The sequence below is a fragment of the Apodemus sylvaticus genome, chromosome 2 (assembly GCF_947179515.1).
Source record: "Apodemus sylvaticus chromosome 2, mApoSyl1.1, whole genome shotgun sequence".
Lineage (NCBI taxonomy): Eukaryota > Metazoa > Chordata > Mammalia > Rodentia > Muridae > Apodemus > Apodemus sylvaticus.
This window is the reverse complement of record NC_067473.1, coordinates 127,677,596-127,693,198: the sequence shown is the minus strand read 5'-3', so window position 1 is coordinate 127,693,198 and position 15,603 is coordinate 127,677,596. Positions and strand designations below refer to the sequence as shown.

The following is a 15,603-nucleotide window of genomic DNA, read 5'->3' as shown; positions in this document are numbered from 1 at the left end:
TTTTTAATTGTGTGTGTGTGTGTGTGTGGTTATGTGTGCTTGTATGTGCACTCACACTCCTGTCTATATACTTGAAGAGGCCTGCAAAGGTCAGAGGCATCAAATTCCCCTAGAACTAGAGTGACAGGCATTTCTCACTTTGAATGTGCCATCTTGGAATGCCTTTTCTGTCCCTGGAGTTTAGAGAGCAAGTCTCTAGCCAGCTCTCTTTACCCCTTTATCTAGTTTTGTTTATCTTGTAGTAATTTCACTTTATGAAATTATCTTAATTTGACATTTATATGCTTGTCACATTCACATTTACTATTTTACTCCCATTAAGTTGTGAGCTAAATGAGAACCTGGGATTTTCACCTGATTTCTTTACATGTGTGTGTCTTCACTCAATATGACACCCAGTATCAATGGGCAGAGTTACTGCTATGTATCTGGGTATATTCAATATTTAATACTGATCTATAGTTTTTATGAAAGCCTTCCATATAAGACACTGATTCAAATCGGAATTCAACATAGACATGTGAAATGAGTTAATAGGCAACAAAGACGGAGTGGAAGAGCAATCCAATCCAACAGCCAGGGAAAGGTTAGGGACAGGTCCAGAGAGAAAGCCAAACTAATTTAAAAATAAAACTCCCATTTGTGTGTCTAAAAAAAATGGGCTAATCAAAACTGTGTAAAGTGAGACCTTTTGATAGCAGCCTTGTAAGGGACTGTATTACACCGCAAGTTGTTGCTGTCAAGCCTGAAATGAAACAGTGGTTTTTGCATTAGGCTTCAGGAAGTAGACATTTGCTAAATAACTCTTTTAACTTTTCTCTGGCATATATTGATTATATCCATAGAAATTAAGAGGCGTAGGCAATTAAGTTTAAAATTTAATAGTGTTCTGCTGCTCTTAATTTACGGGCAGCCTCGATCAATGTGCCACCCTGGATAGAAATCTATGCACCCCACGTGCTAGAAAATTCTATGATGCGCTTTCAGCCAAGTTTATAGCAATAACATGCAACCAAAGACCAAGAAGCAGGTACCCCACGCAGCAGTGAAGGAATGACTTCAGCTGCCCACAAGAATTCGATCTGTATTCGAAAAGAGATCTTTTAGGTAGGAAAAAAAAGAGAGATTTTGGAATTGTATTTACTTTAGTACCTGCCAGTTTTGAGATTCACTAAGTGGCCCATAAACCACATTTATCAGACAAAGTACATTTTTTTTCCTCTCAAAGAGTGCTAAAAATATGTATGTGTCCTGGGCATTCATTTTGCCTGACAATGACTGAGGACCTACATTTGTTATGATTTAATTTGGAAAGTATCATTTAACATACAACATGAAGGCTTTCTCAGTTTACTCTGTGCCAATGGGCTTCCTCATCATAAGACATCAGATAATACTCATGATAATTAGATATAAGTAGCTAAAACACTTCTTCCTGCAAAATCTACCTAGGATACCTAGGATACCTAGGATAGGTTATATATTGTTTCAAATTAACTTCTATTTTCTCTAAATTAAATGCAGGCATATATTTGTGATTATTTAAAGATAGAGAAAAATGTAAAATAAGTTTTGTTTTCACTTAATTTTACCTGTCACTTTTTTCCAGAATTTTCCCAAAGTCTTCAGTAATGTAACTTAGAATAGTAAAAATATATTCTGTCTTATCAATGATTACCATTTACTGCTACTGCACAGAAAATGTTCCTGGCTTTCACATTCTTTCCAAAGCCCTGATAATTAATTGTTCTAGGAGCAATTGATTTTCTTCAAAGGTGATAATATGTTGCATATGAACAGCCAATAGTGGATGCTACCCCAGCTGCTTTTGATTATTCATACATAACATATTATCAGACTTGCTCTCTCTCTAGGTTGGGTCCTCCCAAGTGCTTTTGTTTTCCCAAGCTTGTTTTCACATGGATTTCATCTTCTCCGCCCCTACCAGCCTCGTTCTGATTATGTCCACATGTATTGTGTCGATTCTTTTATGTACAAACTCCAGTAAAACTCAGAAACCATGAAAAAGAACAGCGAAAAGTAACCCAGAAAGCTGAGCACGAATTGAGAAGAGAGTCAGAGGTAAGAGAAGACAGTGATAGATGCATGCCGAGACAAAGCTGAGGCAACGTGGATAGAAGGAAGCACGCCAGGAGAAGAAAGGCTTTCTGTCTCCATCTTAAGAGCAGATCACTGTAACTGAAATCCATTTTCATTCCTACTGACATTTTAGGAGGATATGCTGTTGGAAGCTTGTGCTCTATCTACCACTATAGTGTCCACAGAACCCATGGCGGTTGTAGTTATGGAAGGGCTACAGCAATCAGAGCTTCAGTTGCTCTTCATAAAGTCATTTCCACTAAGCTAGGGAATTTAGCACATTTAAGACAGAGTGGATGATGGGAAAAGCTAGAAACCATTATATGGGATCTGCATATATACAGTCACCTGCGTTATACTGGTAAATATGATGTGTTTAAGATGGATAAAAAGCAGACTCTGAAAGTGAGGAACCCTGCACTTCAGTTCCAAGCATGTATATTCGAAAGGTCTTTCCAACCGAGGACTGGTCCCCCAATCCTGTGTCTGAGAGAAAGAAAAACAGTGGAATGGCTCAGGATTAAAAACAAGAACATCATGCTAAGTGAGGTAACCCAGTCTCAAAAGATTAATCATGGTATGCACTCACTAATAAGTGGATATTAGCCTGGAAAACTGGAATACCCAAAACATAATACACACATCAAATGAGGTACAAGAAGAACAGAGGAGTGGCCCCTGGTTCTGGAAAGACTCAGTGTAGCCGTATAAGGCAAAACCAGAACAGGGAAGTGGGAAGGGGTGGGTGGGAGAACAGAGGGAGGGAAGGGGGCTTTTGTGACTTTCGGGGAGTGGGAGACCAGAAAAGGGGAAATCATTTGAAATGTAAATAAAAAAAATATATCGAATAAAATAAAAATACATTGAAAACAAAACAAAAAGCCGTGTTCCTGAGAACAGCTAGAAAGCAAGCTAGTTCCAATACAGATTACTCTTGTTTATTCTACAGTATAAAAATATCTGAGATAGGATCAGGTAGGTAGCACTCATCTGTAAAGAGAGCAATAGGGACTTGTTAGTAAACTTCGGTTGTCTGCCTCAACCTCTCTGGTTGATCTCACTGACTGTAAGTCTCCAGCTTGATGGTGGTACCTTTGCTCTATCAACCTGGCTACTCCAGGCATCTCTGCTGTGGACCACAAACTCCTCATTTGTTGACGCTTTGTGCTTTCTTTGCTCTTCTATCTGTTCATTCACTTTTGCTTGTTATATATTTAATAAATGCACTCATCCAAAAGAGAAAAATATAAAGGGACTTTAAAGAATATAAAGTGCAACATAATTACAGAAGATTGGAGCTTGTGGGTATCCCTGTGCTGGACTCTAGGGGGTATTCATTTTTATTTATACCTTGGGCTACAGAGAACTATTTCATTTGAGATATGTATCTAATTAAAATATTCTTTAATTTGTTGAAATGATATGATTATCATTACTTTAAAATTTTTCTAGTGCAGCGCTTCTGCAGGTATGGGTCTCAGACAAGCAAGGAACAGTTTCTGGTTAAAATCTGGGAATGTGTTTTACTGGGCACCAGCCCATGTCTATGCAATCAGAATCCCTGGTAGGAGCAGGATTGGGGGCAGCAAGCCATGTCAAGAAGCTCCTCCTGGATATGCCTTCTCATATCAAAGACATCAGAGTAAACACACATTCTGCTTTTAGTTCCACTGCAGGGAAGGAGCAGAGCTCTGGAGTCTTGAATATAGAAATGAGGAGGCAAATGTCATAGATACAGATTATTACCAAATGTAATAACCAAGAGTGCAACTCAACCACTTCTAGTAATGTGCTTATCATGTACCCTGGACAACTACTTTGCTCTTTATTATGCTCAAAGTCTGTCTTTTCCTTGGACATGAGTGATGGTATTTTCAACTGTCCCTTTATTCATCGAGGAGCTCAATCCAAGGACTGTGTGCCGAGAAGAAAGATAAAAAGTTCTCGTCTTGGAAACACCTCCCATGAAGGGATGGAAAACTGGGGTCAGCAGACCTTGGGTGTGGGAGGGCATGCTTAGAGCCCTTCAAAAGCTGCCATATCAAGATTTGGCAACATAAACTTTGTCCCGTGTGTGTGTGTGTGTGTGTGTGTGTGTGTGTGTGTGTGTTGACTTTTTAAAAGCCTAAGTCTTTATTTCTTACAGAAACCAACCAGAACAAGAACAAAAAACTATCTTTATGTTCATCTGTTATGCTCATTGGAAGACTGGGTTTACAATAAAGCCACTCCTTCAGAGAAGGTAGCAATTGATGTATCTCTCAAAGATTCCCGTCTAATCTGCCTATGTAACAAGGTAGGTGTCAATTACTGTGTCAATCTGGACAAAGGAAAGCACACTGAACACACAGCCAAGTCCAAGGGTAATGAGTGCAGCATCTTAATTAAGATTTTCCAGAACTGTGGGTATCTCTGAATGCTTGCTTCATGAAGACTTTATCTCTATTTATGTATTGCTTTGATTTCGCTGGGGACGATGTCATTTTATGAGCATCTTTAAATGAGAGGTTTCTATGGGCAAATGGGGAATTAGGGAAAAACAGAAATGAGATTTCTTTGTATCGATCTTATTACTCATTTCAAAGATGAGATAATGCTTTCTATCAACTGCAAACACGTTTATTCAACTCCTATAAAACCAGTACTAGTCCCATTTGATTCTGTGCTTGAACCAGGCTTTAGTTACATTTACGAAATTCTCAGAATGTATATTTTGTGAAAATGAAAGATTCAAGTTTGAAGCATTGCTTACTTTTCCCTATCCATTAGAAGATCAAATGAATGAAACTCTTTGCTTTTGGACTTAGTACTTGCATAAATTACTTTATTTTGCTCTAAGACTTAGATTTTGAACTTAAAAACCAAAGCAAACCCAGAAATTTCCAATGCTTTTTTTTTTTTTAAAGAATTTGATTCTTTTAACCTGTCTGCTTCTTTTCTTCTCAAAGGAAGTTGCTTGCCAGCTCCCAGGCTATGATCTTTGTCCATGCAGTGTGTGCAATGGCCTTGCATTCCCTTAGGAAACCTGCTTATTTTTCTAGCTTCTGCTCTGGCTCACTGGGAATGATCCTGAGCCCGAGTTTCATTTTCTAACATCACACCCATGCTCAGGGGGGAAACTTATGTTTCATGACCATCGAACTTGGCAAAAGCATGTCCTGGACTATTGGCTATGAGAAGGGTTTTCCCCACTTTATCCATGGTTCTGTTTCTCAGCATGACACCCATCTCTCCTCTTCTCTTGTACAACAGCTGATTCTAAAGAAGTTTCTCTATAAACTTGCAGAAGACAAATCTGTTTTCAGGGAATTTTCAAAGATGTAACTATATAAAATAAAGTAATGCTTGGGTTGCCCCTATTCTTTAGGAGTAGGTTATACAGAAAAGAACAGAAGTAAAAAGATCTCTGTTCCACTCATATAAGACTGTTGCTTAAGCTTTTCAAAGTGGCCTTCAGATGGTGGGTTGGGGGTGTGGAGAGCATCGGTTGTGGAAAGCATCTAGAGACATTTTAACAGTTGTCTTGATGTATTTATTTACTATTTATTTATTTATTTATTTAAATTTATTGATATATTTATTTACATTTCAAATGATTTCCCCTTTTCTGGACCCCCACTCCCCGAAAGTCCCATCAGTCCCCTTCCCTCCCCGTTTTCCCACCCAACCCTTCCCACTTCCCTGTTCTGATTTTGTTCTATACTGCTTCACTGAGTCTTTCCAGAACCAGGGGCCACTCCTCTGTTCTTCTTGTACCTCATTTGATGTGTGGATTATGTTTTGGGTATTCCAGTTTTCTAGGTTAATATCCACTTATTAGTGAGTGCATACCATGATTCATCTTTTGAGTCTGGGTTACCTCACTTAGTATGATGTTCTCCAGCTCCATCCATTTGCCTAAGAATTTCATGAATTCATTGTTTCTAATGGCTGAATAGTACTCCATTGTGTAGATATACCACATTTTTTGCATCCACTCTTCTGTTGAGGGATGCCTGGGTTCTTTCCAGCATCTGGCAATTATAAATAGGGCTGCTATGAACATAGTAGAACATGTATCCTTATTACATGCTGGGGAATCTTTTGGGTATATGCCCAGGAGTGGTATAGCAGGATCTTCTGGAAGTGAGGTGCCCAGTTTTCGGAGGAACCGCCAGACTGATTTCCAGAGTGGTTGTACCAATTTGCAACCCCACCAGCAGTGGAGGAATGTTCCTCTTTCTCCACATCCTCTCCAACACCTGCTGTCTCCTGAATTTTTAATCTTAGCCATTCTGACTGGTGTAAGGTGAAATCTCAGGGTTGTTTTGATTTGCATTTCCCTAATGACTAATGAAGTTGAGCATTTTTTAAGATGTTTCTCTGCCATCCGAAATTCTTCATGTGAGAATTCTTTGTTCAACTCTGTACCCCATTTTTTAATAGGTTTCTATTAAAGTTTATTTAATAGGTTTTCTGGAGTCTAACTTCTTGAGTTCTTTATATATATTGGATATTAGCCCTCTATCTGATGTAGGATTGGTGAAGATCTTTTCCCAATTTGTTGGTTGCCGATCTGTCCTTTTGATGGTGTCCTTTGCCTTACAGAAACTTTGTAATTTTATGAGGTCCCATTTGTCAATTCTTGATCTTAGAGCATATGCTATTGGTGTTCTGTTCAGAAACTTTCTCCCTGTACCGATGTCCTCAAGGGTCTTCCCCAGTTTCTTTTCTATTAGCTTCAGAGTGTCTGGCTTTATGTGGAGGTCCTTGATCCATTTGGATTTGAGCTTAGTACAAGGAGACAAGGATGGATCAATTCGCATTCTTCTGCATGCTGACCTCCAGTTGAACCAGCACCATTTGTTGAAAAGGCTATCTTTTTTCCATTGGATGTTTTCAGCCTCTTTGTCGAGGATCAAGTGGCCATAGGTGTGTGGGTTCATTTCTGGATCTTCAAACCTGTTCCATTGATCTGCCTGCCTGTCACTGTACCAATACCATGCAGTTTTTAACACTATTGCTCTGTAGTATTGCTTGAGGTCAGGGATACTGATTCCCCCAGAATTTCTTTTGTTGCTGAGAATAGTTTTAGCTATCCTGGGTTTTTTGTTATTCCAGATGAATTTGAGAATTGCCCTTTCTAACTCTGTGAAGAATTGAGTTGGGATTTTGATGGGTATTGCATTGAATCTGTATATTGCTTTTGGCAAAATGGCCATTTTAACTATATTGATCCTGCCGATCCATGAGCATGGGAGGTTTTCCCATTTTTGAGGTCTTCTTCCATTTCCTTCTTCAGAGTCTTGAAGTTCTTGTCATACAGATCTTTCACATGTTTGGTAAGAGTCACCCCAAGATACTTGATACTGTTTGTGGCTATTGTGAAGGGGGTCATTTCCCTAATTTCTTTCTCAGCCTGCTTATCCTTTGAGTATAGGAAGGCCACTGATTTGCTTGAGTTGATTTTATAACCTGCCACTTTGCTGAAGTTGTTTATCAGCTGTAGGAGTTGTTTTGTTGAGTTTTTTTGGGTCACTTAGGTAGACTATCATGTCATCTGCAAATAATGATAAGTTTGACTTCTTCCTTTCCAATTTGTATCCCTTTGACCTCCTTATGTTGTCGAATTACCCGAGCTAGTACCTCAAGTACAATATTGAAAAGATAAGGAGAAAGGGGGCAGCCCTGTCTAGTCCTTGATTTTAGAGGGATTGCTTCAAGTTTCTCTCCATTTAGTTTGATGCTGGCTACCGGTTTGCTGTATATTGATTTAACGATGTTTAGGTATGGGCCTTGAATTCCTGTTCTTTCCAAGACTTTAAGCATGAAAGGATGCTGAATTTTGTCAAATGCTTTTTCAGCATCCAATGAAATGACCATGTGGTTTTTTCTTTGAGTTTGTTTATGTAGTGGATTGCATTGGTGGATTTCAGTATATTGAACCAACCCTGCATCCCTGGGATAAAGCCTACTTGATCATGGTGGATGATCATTTTGATGTGTTCTTGGATTTGTTTGGCAAGAATTTTATTGAGTATTTTTGCATCGATGTTCATAAGGGAGATTGGTCTGAAGTTTTCTTTCTTTGTTGGATCTTTGTGTGGTTTTGGTATCAGCATAATTGTGGCTTCATAGAAGGAATTGGGTAAGGTTCCTTCTGTTTCTATTTTGTGGATAGTTTGAAGAGTATTGGTGTTAGGTCTTCTTTGAAGGTCTGATAGAATTCTGCACTGAAACCATTTGGTCCTGTGCTTTTTTTGGTTGGAAGACTTTCTATGACCCCTTCTATTTCTTTAGGGGTTATGGGACTGTTTAGATGATCTATTTGGTCCTGATTTAATTTTGGTATTTGGTATCTGTCTAGGAAATTGTCCATTTCCTCCAGATTCTCCAGTTGTGTTGAGTATAGGCTTTTGTAGTAGGATCTGATGATTTTTTTGGATTTCCTCAGTTTCTGTTGTAATATCTCCCTTTTCATTTCTAATTTTGTTGATTTGGATACTTTCTCTGTGCCCTTTGGTCAGTCTGGCTAAGGGTTTATCTATCTTGTTGATTTTCTCAAAGAAGCAGCTCCTGGACTCGTTGATTCTTTGTATGGTTCTCTTTGTTTCCACTTGATTGATTTCAGCCCTGAGTTTGATGATTTCCTGTCTTCTACTCCTTCTGGGTGAAATAGCTTCTTTTTGTTCCAGGGCTTTCAGTTGTGTCACTAAGCTGCTAGTATATGCTCTCTCCATTTTCTTTTTGGAGGCACTCAGGGCTATGAGTTTTCCTCTTAGCACTGCTTTCCTTTTGTCCCAAAGATTTGGGTATGTTGTGTCTTCATTTTCATTAAATTCTAAAAAGTCTCTGATTTCTTTCTTTATTTCTTCTTTGGCCAAGATGTCATTGAGTAGAGTATCGTTCAGCCTCCATGTGTATGTGGGCTTTCTGTTGTTTTTGTTGCTATTGAAAACCACTCTTACACCATAGTGATCTGATAGGAGGCATGGGATTAGTTCGATCTTCTTGTATTTGTTGAGGTCTTTCTTGTGACCAATTATATGGTCGATTTTGGAGAAGGTACCATGAGGTGCTGAGAAAAAGGTATATTCTTTTGCTTTAGGGTGAAATGTTCTATAAATATCCATCAAATCCAATTGGTCTAAAGCTTCAATTAGTTTTACTGTGTCCCTGTTTAGTTTCTGTTTTCCTAATCGGTCCATTGAGGAGAGTGGAGTGTTGAAGTCCCCCAAAATTATTTTGTTAGGTGCAATGTGTTACTTTGAGCTTTAGTAAAATTTCTTTTACGAATGAGGGTGCCCTTGCATTTGGAGCATAGATGTTCAGAATTGAAAGTTCTTCTTGGTGGATTTTTCTTTTGACCAGCAAGAAGTGTCCCTCAGTGTCTCTTTTGATGACTTTAGGTTGAAAGTCGATTTTATCTGATATTAGAATGGCTACTCCGTTTCGTTTCCCGAGACCATTGGCTTGTATAATTGTCTTCCAACCTTTTACTCTAAGGTAGTTTTTGTCTTTGACATTTAAGTGTGTTTCCTGTATGCAGCAAAATGTAGGGTCCTGTTTCCTTATCCAGTCTGTTAGTCTATGTCTTTTTATTGGGGAATTGAGTCAATTGATGTTAAGAGATATTAAGGAATAGAGATTATTACTTCCTATCATTTTTGATGTTATTTTTATATTTGAGTGATTATCTTCTTTTGGGTTTGATGGAGGAAGGTTACTATCTTACTTTTTCCAGGGTGTAGTTTCCCACCTTGTATTGGAGTTTTCCTCCTATTATTCTTTGTAGGGCTGGGTTTGTGGAAAGATATTGTGTAAATTTGGTTTTGTCATGGAATGTCTTGGTTTCTCCATCTATTGTGATTGAGAGTTTTGCTGGGTATAGTAGTCTTGGCTGACATTTGTGTTCTCTTAGAGTCTGCATGAGATCTACCCAGGATCTTCTAGCTTTCATGGTCTCTGGTGAGAAGTCTGGTGTGATTCTGATAGGTCTTCCTTTATATGTTACTTGGCCTTTTTCTCTTACTGCCTTTAATATTCTTTCTTTGTTTAGTGCATTTGGGGTTTTAATTATTATGTGACGGGAGGTATTTCTGCTCAGATCCAGTCTGTTTGGAGTTCTGTAGGCTTCTTGTATATTCATAGGCATCTCTCTCAGTTGGGAAAGTTTTCTTCCATAATTTTGTTAAAGATATTTGCTGGCCCTTTCAGTTGTAAATCTTCACTCTCATCTATACCTATAATCCTTAGGTTGGGTCTTCTCATTGTATCCTGGATTTCCTGGATGTTCTGGGATACAAGCTTTTTGCATTTTGCATTTTCTTTGACTGTTGAGTCAATGGTTTCTATGGGATTTTCGGCATCTGAAATTCTTTCTTCCATCTCTTGTATTCTGTTGTTTATATTTGCATCTATGGCCCCTGATTTCTTCTCAAGGTTTTCTATCTCCAAAGTTGTCTCCCTTTGTGATTTCTTAGTTGTTTCTACTTCTGTTTTTAGATCCAGGATGGTTTTGCTCAGTTCCATCATTTGTTTGTTTGTGTTTTCCTATAATTCTTTAAGAGATTTTTGTGTTTCCTCTTTCATGACTTCTGCCTCTTGACTCAAGTTCTCCTGCATTTCTTTAAGTTTTTTTTTTTTTTTGCATTTCTTCTTTATTGGCTTCTGTCTCTTGAGCCTTATTCTCCCGCATTTCTTAAACTGATTTTTCTGTTTCCATTATACGGGTTTCTAGCTTATTCATGTTCCCCTGTATTTCTTTAAGAGATTCATTTATGTCCTTTTTGTGTTCTTCTAGCAGCATCATGAACAGTGATTTTAAATCCAAATCTTGTTTCTCTGGTGTGTTGGCATAACCAGGACTTGCTGATGTTGGAGAGTTTGGTTCAGATGCTGCCATATTGCCTAGATTTCTGTTAGTAGCGTTCCTACGTTTGCCCTTTGCCATCTTGTTCTCTGGAGTTAGTTGGTCTTGTCCCTGGCTGGTGTTTGGGCCTCCTGAGGGGCTCTGGGGCTATTACTGCAACACTATATGGCTGGGTTACCCCTATAGCTGATTGCTGATGTGCTGTCTTCCTCTTGGGTGCCCTTGCAGCGCTAGTGTGCTTTGCCCCAGCTTGTGTTTGTGAACCAGATGGAGCCTGTTTGCACCTTCAGGGAGTGCTGATGGTGTATGCTTCCGGGACCTTTTCCGCGTGCTGATCACTCTGCTGGGCAGCTGATCTCCCAACCGGGTTGGTGCACACAAGGCTAGCCTGGCTGCTCAGGCCCTGGGTCCAGGTAGAAGCCTGGGAGGCCAAGTTCCGAGCAAAGTTCCCCTCGGGCTATGACTGTTAATTGGGTCTGTCAGGTGGCCATGATGGTGGGCGTGTGCGCTCGTGCTCCCTGAGAGTGCCAGGAGACTCTGCTGGACTAACAACCTCCTGGGTGGGTTGACACACAGATGGCCCACCAAGCCGCCCAGTTCTTGAGGTCAGTCCAGGGCCTGTTGGGGCCTAGACCCCCGCTTTGTTAGCCTCAGGCTATGCCTGTTACGGCTTTGTCTGCTAGAGCTCTCTGGAGTCCTGTAGGCAAAATGGCGGTGCGCGCGCTGGCGCGGGCAAAAAAACCTCCTGGCTGGGTTGGCACCCCGATGGTCCCCCAAACAGCCCAGGACCTGGGTGCAGGCCAACGTCCGTCGGGCTTAGACCCCCGCGATGTTGGCCTCGGGTTATGTTTGTGTACCTCAGTCTGTCCGATCTCTCTGGAGTTTGAAACCAAGATGGAGGCGAGTCTCTAGTGACTGGCGGGAAGCAGAGTTCTGATGTGGCTTCTGTGCGGTGAAAGGCACAGTAAATCCGCAGGTGCTTGTAGCCTGGCTGGCCAGCGAAGGTCAGTAGTCGTGGGCGCAGGGCCTAAGTGGACCCTGTGTCACCTTGGATCCACTGCTGATGGCTCTTCGGCTGGACCAGCCACTGCTGCACTGCTGCCCCTGCCACCGCTCCATTTATTTATTTATTTATTTATTTATTTATTTATTTATTTATTTATTTATTTATTTATTTATTTATTTTCAAGGTCTACAGACCTACTTTTGCAGTCTACAGCCCCGGAGAGTCAGAATTCTATGTTCAAACTCTAAAAAAGCACTAAAGTATGAAACAAGTAATTGGCTCTTCAAGAAAATGACAAGATAGACAAATCCTCAGCCAAATTAGCCAGAAGGAGAGAGGGGAGATGAAGGAGGGAGGGATGGATGGAGAGAGAGAGAGAGAGAGAGAGAGAGAGAGAGAGAGAGAGAGAGAGAGAGAACAAGTAATGTAATGATAAATGAAAAGGAAACATTGCCACAGGTACCAATGAATTTCAGAAATGAAACCTCAAAGACACACTAAAAATATATCTCACTTAATTTGTAAACCTAAAAGAAACAGATGAACTTGTAAGTAGAGCTGACTTATCAAAATTAAACCAAGATGCAAGCAATAATTTTAAAAGACTTATAATAAGCAATGAGATTGCTGTAATTAAAAAAATCTGGGTTTACTACAGAAATGTGGTTTTTATTTTGATACTGGGGTTGAACTAAATATTATATGTTTGGTGGCTGTATATAAGTGCCATCCACTGAGCTACATCCCTTTAGTCTTGAGCTAATTGCTTTAGAGAGATGATTTAATTTTTCTAAGTCCTTTTAGAGATTGCATAACACTGGACCAATAAGTAGACCTTGAAAAAACAAGGTATAGTTTTGGCTTATCAATTGTTCATGGTCTAGTTTATAACATATCCTGTAGTAGGATAACAAGACGATATGGTTAAACGTTTTATAATCTTCCTCTCCTAATCTACAAGCAACAGAGTAAAGAGTTTAGAAGCATGGTCCCTGGAACAATGCCATTAGAACTACTTAAAATGTTAACAAGAACAAAAGTGTAGGATTTTGTGCCTTACTACTATGTACATTCTAAAATACTGATAAATATGTAGAAATGGAAGCACAGTGATGGTTACCATAGGCTGAGTGACAATATAATCAAAGTATGAACAGGTTTTTAGTGAGATCCAAAGAATAAGTTCAAGAGATCTATGTTACAATATGGCAACTGTGTTAATAAGAATATATTGCATTCTTTAAAATCATTAATCAGTTGCTTTTGCACGTCCTCCAAATCATTAAATTTGTGAGGTTAATTAGCTACATTTAACCATTGTATCACACATACATATTTCTAAATAACATGCTGTAGGTGATAAATAAGAGAAACTTTTGTCAATTAAAAATAAATGAATACAAAGAAAACAGTTATAGATTCCCAGCTTTCATCTCAGCCTTCTGAATCTGGAATCAGGATTAGGGATTTAGCATGTAGGTAAACACTCTTTGTTGAGGTTCGGTCTGTTGCTATGTACTGCAGTGCTAAATTCTGTATCTGAAGGTCTAGGCCTATGACTGAATTCTCCCCTCTACAAGCTTTGGTTGAGGAATCCATATTCCTTGATTTAAAATATTAGTTAAATAAAATTGGCTACAGTCAATTACTGGATGGATTAGAGGTAGGTGGGTTTGAGTTATCTGGTTGGGAGGTGTAGAAGTGAGAGGAGAGAAGAGGGAGCAGGGAGGAAGGGGGAAGAAGTAGAAGAGAGGAGAGGAGAGGAGGGGAGGGGAGGAGAGATGAGAAAAGAGGACAGGACAGGAGGGGATGGAAGGGGAGGGGAGGGGAGAGTAGAAGAGGAGAAGGGAGGGGAGAGTAGAAAGGTGGGAGGGGAGGGGAGGGGAGAGTAGAAGGGGGGAGCACAGGGGAAAAGTTCCTGAACAGATCACCAATAGCTTATGCTTTAAGATCAAGAATTGACAAATGGGACCTCATAAAATTACAAAGTTTCTGTAAGGCACAGGACACTGTTAAAAGGACAAAACGGCAACCATCAAATTGGGAAAGGATATTCATCAACCCCACATCTGACAGAGGGCTAATATCCAATATATACAAAGAACTCAAGAAGTTAGACCCCAGGGAACCAAATAACCCTATTAAAAAATGGGGTACAGATCTTAACAAAGAATTTTCACCTGAAGAAATTCAGATGGCCAAGAGGCACCTTAAGAAGTGCTCAAGATCATTAGTCATTAGGGAAATGCAGATCAAAACAACCCTGAGATTTCACCTTACACCAGTCAGAATGGCTAAGGTCAAAAACTCTGGAGACAGCAGGTGTTGGCGAGGATGTGGAGAAAGAGGAACACTCCTCTACTGCTGGTGGGGCTGTAAGATGGTACAGCCACTGTGGAAATCAGTCTGGAGGTTCCTCAGAAAACTGGACATGAGACTTCCAGAGGACCCTGCTATACCTCTCCTGGGCATATACCCAAAGGATTCCCTGGCATGCAATAAAGACATGCTCCATTATGTTCATAGCAGCCTTATTTATAATAGCCAGAAGCTGGAAAGAACCCAGATGCCCCTCAAAGGAGGAATGGATACAGAAAATGTGGTATATTTACACAATGGAATACTACTCAGCAATTAGAAACAATGAATTCACAAAATTTTTAGGCAAATGGTTTGATCTGGAAAATATCATCCTAAGTGAGGTAACCCAATCACAAAAGAATACACATGGAATGCAATCTCTGATAAGTGGATATTAATTAGCCCAGAAGCCCTGAATACCCAAGACACAAATTGCATAACAAATGACTCCCATGAAGAAGTATGGAGAGGGTCCTGATCCTGGAAAGGATTGATCTAGCATGGGAAGGGAATATAAGGACAGAGAAAAAGGAGGGAGGTGATTGGAGAAGGGATGGAGAGAAGAAGGTTTATGGGACATATGGGGAGGGGGGATCCGGGAAAGGGGAAATCATTTGGAATGTAAACAAAGAATATAGAAAATAAAAATATTAAAAAAAAAGAAGAGGGGAGCAAAGGGGAGGGTAGAAGAGGGAAGGGGAGGGTAGAAGAAGGGAGGGAAGGGGTAGGGAGAGGGGGAGAGTAGAAAAGAAGGAGAGAGGGGAGGGGGGAGCAGAGGGGAGAGGAGAGGGGAAGTCATATTAAGGGGAGATGGACCATGAGCACATGGCCAAAGAAACAGCAAATATTTGGGGAATACCACTGGGAAGGTAGCCAGGTCAGCAGTTATAAGAGGAGATTAGGGGTTGCCCCAAGTAATTGTCAAAATCAAATAAAATAACCATAGCCTAAGTTCTATTCATTTGTAAGCTAGTTAGGGATAAGTTTATATTGATAATACTATAATTCTTGAGTGCATGCTCCTCTCTCTCTCTCTCTCTCTCTCTCTCTCTCTCTCTCTCTCTCTCTCTCTCTGTGTGTGTGTGTGTGTGTGTGTGTATGTATGTTTCTCTCCCTCCCTCCCTCTCTCTCTGTCTCTGTCTCTTTCTGTTTTTGACTCTGCCTGTCTGTCCTCTCCCTCTACCTCACCCCCTCATGAAGTAGCCTAGGCTGGCCTTGACTTCTTAAATTCTCAATCCTCTTTTCTCAACTTCCTGGATAAGATCTTCCTGGATAATCCCTTGCA

The 15,603-nt window shown here is 40.0% G+C and overlaps 1 protein-coding gene across 1 annotated transcript in view; it reads right to left on the bottom strand.

The window, feature by feature from the left end:
* Positions 1-15,603, bottom strand: part of Tafa1 (TAFA chemokine like family member 1) — a 529,280-nt gene that overhangs the window by 76,382 nt on the left and 437,295 nt on the right. The gene's annotated exons all lie outside the window — the stretch shown is intronic.